Here is a 12,109-nt window from a genome sequence, read left to right as displayed (position 1 = left end):
TTTCTAGCTCCTCCGAGTGCTTTGTGTGGCTGCTGCCTACCCAGGACCACAGGGGCCAAATGCATTATCGGAGGAGCACTGCAACGAACAAATCTACCCACGGTGTGTGTATCACATTATGACTCTGGGAGGCCGTGGGTAGTTGATAACGGAGAGAGAAAGAGGAAACCTTATATTGTTTTACTCTTCTCTCATCCTGCTACGTCTTTTCGAAGACGTAATCCTCTATCACTTCTACTATCCATTTTTCCGCTCCGTAATGGAACCGTCACGGCATATGCTGCGGCCCCGGAGGAGACGACGCCTCAACGTGGAAGTAATTCTTTCTTCCTGGTGTGAGCGCGGCCTGCTTTCCTCCGTCGCCTTCAAGTCAGCGACTTCTTTTCTCTGGATATGTTCTTATTAGTCTTTTGCTAAAGGGAAACCCATATAGTTTCGCATCCTACCTAGAACGGTTTATCTTGTGTGTGACTCCTTCGTTGCGGCAAGAGCACATGCCTCTCTCTTGACCTAGATTCCGTAACGGAGACGAGTCACATTACGATGGAGCAGCAAACACGTTTGCTCTCTATTAATAATGTCAAAGGGCGTTGCTTTGTGCAGAAAGCAATGCAAGTTGAAATCTGTTACCATAGAGGCATCCCAGTTGATGATGGACAGAAAGAAAAACAAGAATGTCTCATTTCTTTTGAGGTGAGGTGGGTCGTTTGCTTAAGAAGGTGTTTCTGCTTTTTTGTGGAAGTACGGGGGGTGTGCTGAGTTTCTGCCTCGGCGCCTTGCCAAGTGATCATATCGATGGCTTGGACTGGCCCTGGGCGTGCGAGTCGCAGTAACAGTCATCTTCCCCAGAAACCACAGGAGCCTCCTTCGATGCAACGTCCTACTACTGCTCATGAATGAGAAGAAATGGTGCGTCTTTTCGAAGACGTACTAATACAAAGCACCATCCACTGAATGTGAGCTAATGATGATGATGATGGTGGGCTCACGGGGAAGCATTCAGTGTACAAGCCATGCATGTCAATCAAGAACGAAAGATGGTTTGGTAGGTCGTTTGCTTAAGAAGGTGTTTCTGCTTTTTTGTGCAAGTACTGGTGGGTGTGCTGAGTTTCTGCCTCGTCGCCTTGGCAAGTGATTATTACTTGGCCCTGCGCGTGCGAATCGCAGTAACAGTCACCTTACCAAGAAATCACAGGAGCCTCCTTCGATGCAACTTCCTACTACTACTTCTCATCATGAATGAGAAGAAATGGTGCGTCTTTTCGAAGACGTACTCCTCTGTCACTTCTACTATCCATTTTTCCGCTCCGTAATGGAACCGTCACGGCATATGCTGCGGCCTCGGAGGAGACGACGCCTCAACGTGGTGGAAGTAATTCTTTCTTCCTGGTGTGAGCGCGGCCTGCTTTCCTCCGTCGCCTTCAAGTCAGCGACTTCTTTTCTCTGGATATGTTCTTATTAGTCTTTTGCTAAAGGGAAACCCATATAGTTTCGCATCCTACCTACAACGGTTAATCACGTTTGACTCCTTCGTTGCGGCAAGAGCACATGCCTCTCTCTTGACCTAGATTCCGTAACGGAGACGAGTCACATTACGATGGAGCAGCAAACACGTTTGCTCTCTATTAATAATGTCAAAGGGCGTTGCTTTGTGCAGAAAGCAATGCAAGTCAAGTTGAAATCTGTTACCATAGAGGCATCCAAGTTGATGATGGACAGAAACACCATCCACTGAATGTGAGCTAATGATGATGATGGTGGGCTCACGGGGAAGCATTCAGTGTACAAGCCATGCATGTCAATCAAGAACGAAAGATGGTTTGGTAGGTCGTTTGCTTAAGAAGGTGTTTCTGCTTTTTTGTGCAAGTACTGGTGGGTGTGCTGAGTTTCTGCCTCGTCGCCTTGGCAAGTGATTATTACTTGGCCCTGCGCGTGCGAATCGCAGTAACAGTCACCTTACCAAGAAATCACAGGAGCCTCCTTCGATGCAACTTCCTACTACTTCTCATCATGAATGAGAAGAAATGGTGCGTCTTTTCGAAGACGTACTCCTCTGTCACTTCTACTATCCATTTTTCCGCTCCGTAATGGAACCGTCACGGCATATGCTGCGGCCTCGGAGGAGACGACGCCTCAACGTGGTGGAAGTAATTCTTTCTTCCTGGTGTGAGCGCGGCCTGCTTTCCTCCGTCGCCTTCAAGTCAGCGACTTCTTTTCTCTGGATATGTTCTTATTAGTCTTTTGCTAAAGGGAAACCCATATAGTTTCGCATCCTACCTACAACGGTTAATCACGTTTGACTCCTTCGTTGCGGCAAGAGCACATGCCTCTCTCTTGACCTAGATTCCGTAACGGAGACGAGTCACATTACGATGGAGGTGCAAACACATTTGCTCTCTATTAATAATGTCAAAGGGCGTTGCTTTGTGCAGAAAGCAATGCAAGTTGAAATCTGTTACCATAGAGGCATCCAAGTTGATGATGGACAGAAACACCATCCACTGAATGTGAGCTAATGATGGTGGGCTCACGGGGAAGCATTCAGTTTACAAGCCATGCATGTCAATCAAGAACGAAAGATGGTTTGGTAGGGCGTTTGCTTAAGAAGGTGTTTCTGCTTTTTTGTGGAAGTACTACTGGTGGGTGTGCTGAGTTTCTACCTCGTCGCCTTGGCAAGTGATTATTACTTGGCCCTGCGCGTGCGAATCGTAGTAACAGTTGTAACAGTAATAACAGTCACCTTACCCAGAAGCCACAGGGGCCTCCTTCAATGCTAACGTCCCTACATGTGAAAGACAGGTCTGCCAAACGTGTCTCTCTCCACGGAGAGAGACGTGAGGCAACAACAGCAGCATGGTTGGTTTATGGATATGCGGCTGTTGTTGTTGTGGTGGTGGTGGTGGTGGTGTATTGATTGAGAGGTAATGACTAAAAAGGACAGGCGGGGGCATACGTATTGCGACGCGAGAGGTGAAATTCTTGGACCGTCGCAAAACGAACTACCGCGAAAGCATTTGCCAAGAATGTTTTCATTAATCATGCTGTGAGTTGTTACGGCGTTAGCTTAAGAAGGTGTTTCTGCTTTTTTGTGGAAGTACTGGTGGGGTGTGCTGAGTTTCTACCTCGTCGCCTTGGCAAGTGATTATTACTTGGCCCTGCGCGTGCGAATCGTAGTAACAGTCACCTTACCGAGAAACCACAGGAGCCTCCTTCGATGCAACGATTGAGGAGAGATGGTGAGTCTTTTCGAAGACTTACTAATACAAAGCACCACAACTGGATGTGAGTTAATGATGGTGCGCTCTGGGGCAAGCATTCAGTTTTACAAGCCATGCAAGAACGAAAGTTGGGTTGGTAGGGCGTTTGCTTAAGAAGGTGTTTCTGCTTTTTTGTGCAAGTACTGGTGGGGTGTGCTGAGTTTCTGCCTCGTCGCCTTGGCAAGTGATTATTACTTGGCCCTGCGCGTGCGAATCGTAGTAACAGTCACCTTACCGAGAAAGCACAGGGGCCTCCTTCAATGCAACGTCCCTACATGTGAGACACGCGCCAAGTAATGCATCTCTCTCCATTTGCCATGCATGGAGAGAGACAGAGAGAGAAACCGCTCAAATGACACAGGAAATGATCTAGTGGTACCTGAAGTCATTCTAGAGGTAATACATGCTCACCCTCTATGAGCGGAAAAGTGACGAGAAAGAACTATGCAACTATGTTTTCTACGAATGATGGAATTATTACATCTTCGTAGGTTCTCCGAGAGGTGGCGGAGAAGTACCATCCATAATACACAAAAACAGCCGAGTGCGAGCTGTGATGGTACGCGCAAAAGACGTTCCAATGAGATGAGCTGGAGGGGTAGGGCGTTTGCTTAAGAAGGTGTTTCTGCTTTTTTGTGGAAGTACTACTGGTGGGTGTGCTGAGTTTCTACCTCGTCGCCTTGGCAAGTGATTATTACTTGGCCCTGCGCGTGCGAATCGTAGTAACAGTTGTAACAGTAGTAACAGTCACCTTACCCAGAAGCCACAGGGGCCTCCTTCAATGCTAACGTCCCTACATGTGAAAGACAGGTCTGCCAAACGTGTCTCTCTCCACGGAGAGAGACGTGAGGCAACAACAGCAGCATGGTTGGTTTATGGATATGCGGCTGTTGTTGTTGTGGTGGTGGTGGTGGTGGTGTATTGATTGAGAGGTAATGACTAAAAAGGACAGGCGGGGGCATACGTATTGCGACGCGAGAGGTGAAATTCTTGGACCGTCGCAAAACGAACTACCGCGAAAGCATTTGCCAAGAATGTTTTCATTAATCATGCTGTGAGTTGTTACGGCGTTAGCTTAAGAAGGTGTTTCTGCTTTTTTGTGGAAGTACTGGTGGGGTGTGCTGAGTTTCTACCTCGTCGCCTTGGCAAGTGATTATTACTTGGCCCTGCGCGTGCGAATCGTAGTAACAGTCACCTTACCGAGAAACCACAGGAGCCTCCTTCGATGCAACAACGATTGAGGAGAGATGGTGAGTCTTTTCGAAGACTTACTACTACTACTCCTAATACAAAGCACCACAACTGGATGTGAGTTTATGATGGTGCGCTCGAGGGCAAGCATTCAGTTTTACAAGCCATGCAAGAACGAAAGTTGGGTTGGTAGGGCGTTTGCTTAAGAAGGTGTTTCTGCTTTTTTGTGCAAGTACTGGTGGGGTGTGCTGAGTTTCTGCCTCGTCGCCTTGGCAAGTGATTATTACTTGGCCCTGCGCGTGCGAATCGTAGTAACAGTCACCTTACGGAGAAAGCACAGGGGCCTCCTTCAATGCAACGTCCCTACATGTGAGACACGGGCCAAGAAATGCATCTCTCTCCATTTGCCATGCATGGAGAGAGACAGAGAGAGAAACCGCTCAAATGACACAGGAAATGATCTATAGTGATACCTGAAGTCATTCTAGAGGTAATACAGTTCCACCCTCTATGAGCGGAAAAGTGACGAGAAAGAACTATGCAACTATGTTTTCTACGAATGATGGAATTATTACATCTTCGTAGGTTCTCCGAGAGGTGGCGGAGAAGTACCATCCATAATACACAAAAACAGCCGAGTGCGAGCTGTGATGGTACGCGCAAAAATCATTTCAAGCAGATGTGAGGTGACCTGGGGAGTTTACTTTGAACCTGGGGTGTTTGCTTAAGAAGGTGTTTCTGCTTTTTTGTGGCAGTACTGGTGGGGTGTGCTGAGTTTCTGCCTCGTCGCCTTGGCAAGTGATTATTACTTGGCCCTGCGCGTGCGAATCGTAGTAACAGTCACCTTACCGAGAAACCACAGGAGCCTCCTTCGATGCAACGATTGAGGAGAGATCTTTTCGAAGACTTACTAATACAAAGCACCACAACTGGATGTGAGTTAATGATGGTGCGCTCGAGGGCAAGCATTCAGTTTTACAAGCCATGCAAGAACGAAAGTTGGGTTGGTAGGGCGTTTGCTTAAGAAGGTGTTTCTGCTTTTTTGTGCAAGTACTGGTGGGGTGTGCTGAGTTTCTGCCTCGTCGCCTTGGCAAGTGATTATTACTTGGCCCTGCGCGTGCGAATCGTAGTAACAGTCACCTTACGGAGAAAGCACAGGGGCCTCCTTCAATGCAACGTCCAGGCCAACTCGTACAACAACAACAGCAGGATATAGTGTGTGGAAACTCCTGTTGTTGTTGTGGGACATCCAAGTAGATTGTCCAAAAGTTTTCCTACGAATGCAGGTAGGATATGGAGTACTATGATGATTCCTAATACAAAGCACCACAACTGGATGTGAGTTAATGATGGTGCGCTCGCGGGGAAGCATTCAGTTTTACAAGAACGAAGGTTGGGTTGGTAGGGCGTTTGCTTAAGAAGGTGTTTCTGCTTTTTTGTGCAAGTACTGGTGGGGTGTGCTGAGTTTCTGCCTCGTCGCCTTGGCAAGTGATTATTACTTGGCCCTGCGCGTGCGAATCGTAGTAACAGTCACCTTACGGAGAAAGCACAGGGGCCTCCTTCAATGCAACGTCCAGGCCAACTCGTACAACAACAACAGCAGGAGATAGTGTGTGGAAACTCCTGTTGTTGTTGTGGGACATCCAAGTAGATTGTCCAAAAGTTTTCCTACCAATGCAGGTAGCAGATGAAGTGATTATAATGATTCCTAATACAAAGCACCACAACTGGATGTGAGTTAATGGTGGTGCGCTCGCGGGGAAGCATTCAGTTTTACAAGAACGAAGGTTGGGTTGGTAGGGCGTTTGCTTAAGAAGGTGTTTCTGCTTTTTTGTGCAAGTACTGGTGGGGTGTGCTGAGTTTCTGCCTCGTCGCCTTGGCAAGTGATTATTACTTGGCCCTGCGCGTGCGAATCGTAGTAACAGTCACCTTACGGAGAAAGCACAGGGGCCTCCTTCAATGCAACGTCCAGGCCAACTCGTACAACAACAACAGCAGGAGATAGTGTGTGGAAACTCCTGTTGTTGTTGTGGGACATCCAAGTAGATTGTCCCAAAGTTTGCCTACGAATGCAGGTAGGATATGGAGCAACTATGATGATTCCTACCTCTTCGTAGGTTCTCCGCTGGGAGAAAATCTATACATAAAGATCACCAGAATATAACAATAACTACCTGGTTGATCCTGCCAGTAGTCATATGCTTGTCTCAAAGATTAAGCCATGCATGTGCAAGTACAAGCCGACTTAAGGTGAAACCGCGAATGGCTCATTAAATCAGCTATGATCTTTTGGATCTTCAAACCTACTTACTTGGATAACTGTGGCAATTCTAGAGCTAATACATGCATCACGTCTCTGACCGCAAGGGAAGAGCGCTTTTATTAGTTTCAAACCAGTCGGGCCTCGGTCCGTCAGCCAAAATGTGGTGACTCTGAATAACTTCTTGCTGAGCGCACAGTCTACGGACATGGCGCTGAATCCTTCAAGTATCTGCCTTATCAGCTGTCGATTGTAGGTTAAACGCTTACAATGGCTATAACGGGTAACGGGGAATCAGGGTTCGATTCCGGAGAGGGAGCCTGAGAAACGGCTACCACATCCAAGGAAGGCAGCAGGCACGTAAATTACCCACTCCTGGCATGGGGAGGTAGTGACGAAAAATAACGATGCGAGTCTCATCCGAGGCCTCGCAATCGGAATGAGTACACTTTAAATCATTTAACGAGGACCCATTGGAGGGCAAGTCTGGTGCCAGCAGCCGCGGTAATTCCAGCTCCAATAGCGTATATTAAAGTTGTTGCGGTTAAAAAGCTCGTAGTTGAATCTCACTAACGGACTTGACGGTTGGTTGGTTGGTCACCGCCTGGTGGCCACTACTAATTCTGTCAGGCTCCGAACAGCAGCACTACCGCTGGCTTGCACGGGTTGCTCTTCATCGAGTGTCCCGAGTGGCTGGCATGTTTACTTTGACAAAATTAGAGTGCTCAAAGCAGGCTTCTTGAATCGCCTGAATGTCTATGCATGGAATAATGCAATAGGACCTCGGTTCTACTTTGTTGGTTTATTGAATCAGAGGTAATGACTAATATGGACAGGCGGGGGCATTCGTATTGCGACGCTAGAGGTGAAATTCTTGGACCGTCGCAAGACGAACTACTGCGAAAGCATTTGCCAAGGATGTTTTCATTAATCAAGAACGAAAGTTAGAGGTTCGAAGGCGATCAGATACCGCCCTAGTTCTAACCGTAAACGATGCTAACCAGCGATCCGCTCGAGTTATATTCATGACCCGGCGGGCAGCTTCCGGGAAACCAAAGTCTTTGGGTTCCGGGGGAAGTATGGTTGCAAAGCTGAAACTTAAAGGAATTGACGGAAGGGCACCACCAGGAGTGGAGCCTGCGGCTTAATTTGACTCAACACTGGAAAACTCACCAGGCCCAGACACCGGAAGGATTGACAGACTGAGAGCTCTTTCTCGATTCGGTGGGTGGTGGTGCATGGCCGTTCTTAGTTGGTGGAGCGATTTGTCTGGTTAATTCCGATAACGAACGAGATTCACACCTACTAACTAGTCGAGGGACCCTGATCAGTCAATTAGAATCTTGGCGATGGGTGTCTGCTCGAAACTACTTCTTAGAGGGATAAGCGGCAATTCTAGCCGCAGGAGATTGAGCAATAACAGGTCTGTGATGCCCTTAGATGTTCTGGGCCGCACGCGCGCTACACTGAAGGGTTCAACGTGCTTTCCCCCTCCGAAAGGAGTGGGTAACCCGTTCAAACCTCTTCTTGATTGGGATTGGGGCTTGCAAATGTTTCCCATGAACGAGGAATTCCTAGTAAGCGCAAGTCATCAGCTTGCGCTGATTACGTCCCTGCCCTTTGTACACACCGCCCGTCGCTACTACCGATTGAATGATTTAGTGAGGACTTCGGACTGGCGCTCTTGCTTGTTCTACTAGTTGGATGCCACTCGAGAGAGGGAGCATTATTCCTCATCTCGTTGCTGGGGTTCTTCTCAAACTCTGGAGCTGACGGAAAGATGTCCAAACTTGATCATTTAGAGGAAGTAAAAGTCGTAACAAGGTTTCCGTAGGTGAACCTGTGGAAGGATCATTAACGATGGTTGCTGCTGCAGCAGCAGCAAAGACCTTAGAAAGGAAGAGAGAGAGGGAGGCCTTGGGATAACTCACACTGCCCAGAGATTCCCGGCCCCCATACTTTGTTGTTGTCTTGGCAGAAGTCAGTCAGTCAGTCACTCATCATGAAATGCAGAAGGAAATCAATACCATTTAGCTAGCTTAGGATAGTTTAGGCAAATATATAAAAATGATGATGATGATGACTCGACAATGCCAATGACGACGAAGATGATGAACCCACATAGATACCGACCGACCGTCTGGTCCTTTGAGGCTCCTCCCAGGCGGCGGCTTCGGTGGTGTCATCATCATGAGGGACTTCTTGACTATGCCATTGTTGGGACGGGTGGCATTTTGCTCATGGAAGTCTGTAGTAGTAGTAAGAAACATGGGATTACTACTACTGAAAAATGACGGAGTCCTCACTTCCAAACTTTTTTAAACCTTTATCATTACTTGATGATTGTACCGACCGGCTGTCTGGTCCTTTGTGGCTCTCCTCCCAGGCGGCGGCATCGGCGGTATCGTCATCAGGACTTCCTGGACGTATGTTCACGAATGTCCACACAAGTAGTAGGAAACGGGCCCCTACTACTACCAAGAAACGACGGAGAGGCCACACTTTTTTAAACCTTTATCATTACTTGATGATTGTACCGACCGGCTGTCTGGTCCTTTGTGGCTCTCCTCCCAGGCGGCGGCATCGGCGGTATCGTCATCAGGACTTCCTGGACGTATGTTCACGAATGTCCATACAAGTAGTAGGAAACGGGACCCTACTACTACCAAGAAATGACGGAGAGGCCACACTTCCAAACTTTTTTAAACCTTTATCATTACTTGATGATTGTACCGACCGGCTGTCTGGTCCTTTGTGGCTCTCCTCCCAGGCGGCGGCATCGGCGGTATCGTCATCAGGACTTCCTGGACGTATGTTCACGAATGTCCACACAAGTAGTAGGAAACGGGCCCCTACTACTACCAAGAAACGACGGAGAGGCCACACTTTTTTAAACCTTTATCATTACTTGATGATTGTACCGACCGGCTGTCTGGTCCTTTGTGGCTCTCCTCCCAGGCGGCGGCATCGGCGGTATCGTCATCAGGACTTCCTGGACGTATGTTCACGAATGTCCATACAAGTAGTAGGAAACGGGACCCTACTACTACCAAGAAATGACGGAGAGGCCACACTTCCAAACTTTTTTAAACCTTTATCATTACTTGATGATTGTACCGACCGGCTGTCTGGTCCTTTGTGGCTCTCCTCCCAGGCGGCGGCATCGGCGGTATCGTCATCAGGACTTCCTGGACGTATGTTCACGAATGTCCACACAAGTAGTAGGAAACGGGCCCCTACTACTACCAAGAAACGACGGAGAGGCCACACTTTTTTAAACCTTTATCATTACTTGATGATTGTACCGACCGGCTGTCTGGTCCTTTGTGGCTCTCCTCCCAGGCGGCGGCATCGGCGGTATCGTCATCAGGACTTCCTGGACGTATGTTCACGAATGTCCACACAAGTAGTAGGAAACGGGCCCCTACTACTACCAAGAAACGACGGAGAGGCCACACTTTTTTAAACCTTTATCATTACTTGATGATTGTACCGACCGGCTGTCTGGTCCTTTGTGGCTCTCCTCCCAGGCGGCGGCATCGGCGGTATCGTCATCAGGACTTCCTGGACGTATGTTCACGAATGTCCACACAAGTAGTAGGAAACGGGCCCCTACTACTACCAAGAAATGACGGAGAGGCCAAATTTTTTAAACCTTTATCATTACTTGATGATTGTACCGACCGGCTGTCTGGTCCTTTGAGGCTCCTCCCAGGCGGCGGCTTCGGCGGTGTCATCATGAGGGACTTCTTGACTATGCCATTGTTGGGACGGGGTGGCATGGAAGTCTGTAGTAGTAGTATTAAAGATGGGGATACTACTACTACTGAGAAATGATGGAGTCCTCACTTCCAAACTTTTTTAAAACCTTTATTATTACTTGATGATTGTACCGACCGGCTGTCTGGTCATTTGTGGCTCTCCTCCCAGGCGGCGGCATCGGCGGTATCGTCATCAGGACTTCATGGACGGGCTGGCAACCTGTTCATGAATGTCTGTAGTAGTAGTAGTAGGAAACAGGGACTTACTACTACTACTGAGAAATGACGGAGAGGCCTCGATTACAAATTTGTTGATGAACCGACATAGATAACGACCGACTGTCTGGTCCTCTGAGACTCCTCCCAGGCGGCGGCTTCGGCGGTATCATCATCATGAGGGACTTCTTGACTATGCCATGTTGGGACGGGTGGCATGGAAGTCTGTAGTAGTAGTAGTATTAAACATGGGAATACTACTACTACTGAGAAATGATGGAGATCTCAATTACATCGGGAAAACTTTTCTAAACCCTTACAATTATTACGTCTTCTCGTTACGGGAAGACTAATGCACTCTAATGAAAGACACCTCTTGACGGGGGATCACTCGGCTCGTGGGTCGAGGAAGACCGCAGCAAACTGCGTGTATGTATGTGTATCGCAAGGTCATTATACATCCATTGGTCGAATGCATATTGCGGCGGTAGCTGTATGCTACCGTCACTCCTGCACGAGAGTCGGAATAACATCCATCGGGCATTTTGGCTGGCTTATTCAGTCAGCCTTAGGTCCGCGTTGGGGAGTCGCCGCCGCCTCTTCCTAGGCCAGGAGGAATGAGGGGGAAGGAGAATAGCAATAATGACTGACAACAGATTACTAGATTGTGACTGTTGGGGCCCATGTTGTTGTTTTTCTGCAAATGGCGTTCCCTTAAGTACCACCATCCTCCTTTCTTTCTTTTGATTGAGAAGAAGGAGAGGGAGCGGTTACTACTAAGTCTATAGACTCCTCGAAGGGGCACGCACCCACTGTTATTGAGTTTCCTATTATGCACGTGGGTGTTGTGCACCGTCCTGATCGAGTATCATCTGGTCAGTAGCAGCGTCAGCAGCAGCAGCAGCAGCAGGGAAAAAGCCGAAGCCACATCTTCAATCATAGGTGATTGGCTTTTACCTTTATTATACGGCTATACTAGGATCAGGAGGAGGAAGTGACCGGGTGGGGTGTGTGTGTGTATTCATCACGCCGTCCACCAATAGTGTCCTTCCACCCTGACTGACTGACTGTCTGACTGACTGAATGCTTTTCGATTTTGGCTAAACACTACTGACGACTACAGTTGTTACCGATGCTGGACTGAAGAGGGGCCAGCTCATCTGAATCGCTAAGCCAGCATTTTTAGCCTCCCTTTAAGAGGAGAGAGTAGGAGGCTTATGTTGTGTTTTAGGGGTGCTATTAGGCTGGTGCTGCCTTTTAGTATTATCACTTACGTGATGATGACGATGAGTTGATCAACAACAACAAAGCTAGTTAAGTCAACGGAAAAGAAGTAAAGCCGTCTACAGAATGACCGCCCGCAAAGACCGACGGCCTAGCAAAGTGATCAATTAATTACTTACTTACCGTGACTTGATTAGGTT

At 48.1% G+C, this 12,109-nt stretch overlaps 2 non-coding genes across 2 annotated transcripts; both read left to right on the top strand.

The window, feature by feature from the left end:
• The first annotated feature begins 6,619 nt into the window (after window positions 1-6,619).
• LOC139748412 (small subunit ribosomal RNA) lies at window positions 6,620-8,565 on the top strand. Its single transcript, XR_011712662.1, has one exon. It is a non-coding gene; the product is annotated as a small subunit ribosomal RNA (ribosomal RNA).
• Window positions 8,566-11,056: 2,491 nt separating this feature from the next.
• Window positions 11,057-11,209, top strand: LOC139748411 (5.8S ribosomal RNA). The gene has a single exon (XR_011712661.1). It is a non-coding gene; the product is annotated as a 5.8S ribosomal RNA (ribosomal RNA).
• Window positions 11,210-12,109: the final 900 nt, after the last annotated feature.

This window comes from Panulirus ornatus, unplaced genomic scaffold (genome assembly GCF_036320965.1).
Source record: "Panulirus ornatus isolate Po-2019 unplaced genomic scaffold, ASM3632096v1 CTG_1786_pilon, whole genome shotgun sequence".
Classification (NCBI taxonomy): Eukaryota; Metazoa; Arthropoda; class Malacostraca; order Decapoda; family Palinuridae; genus Panulirus; species Panulirus ornatus.
Note: the sequence above shows the minus strand (reverse complement) of the source record. Positions and strands in the feature narration are given on the sequence as shown.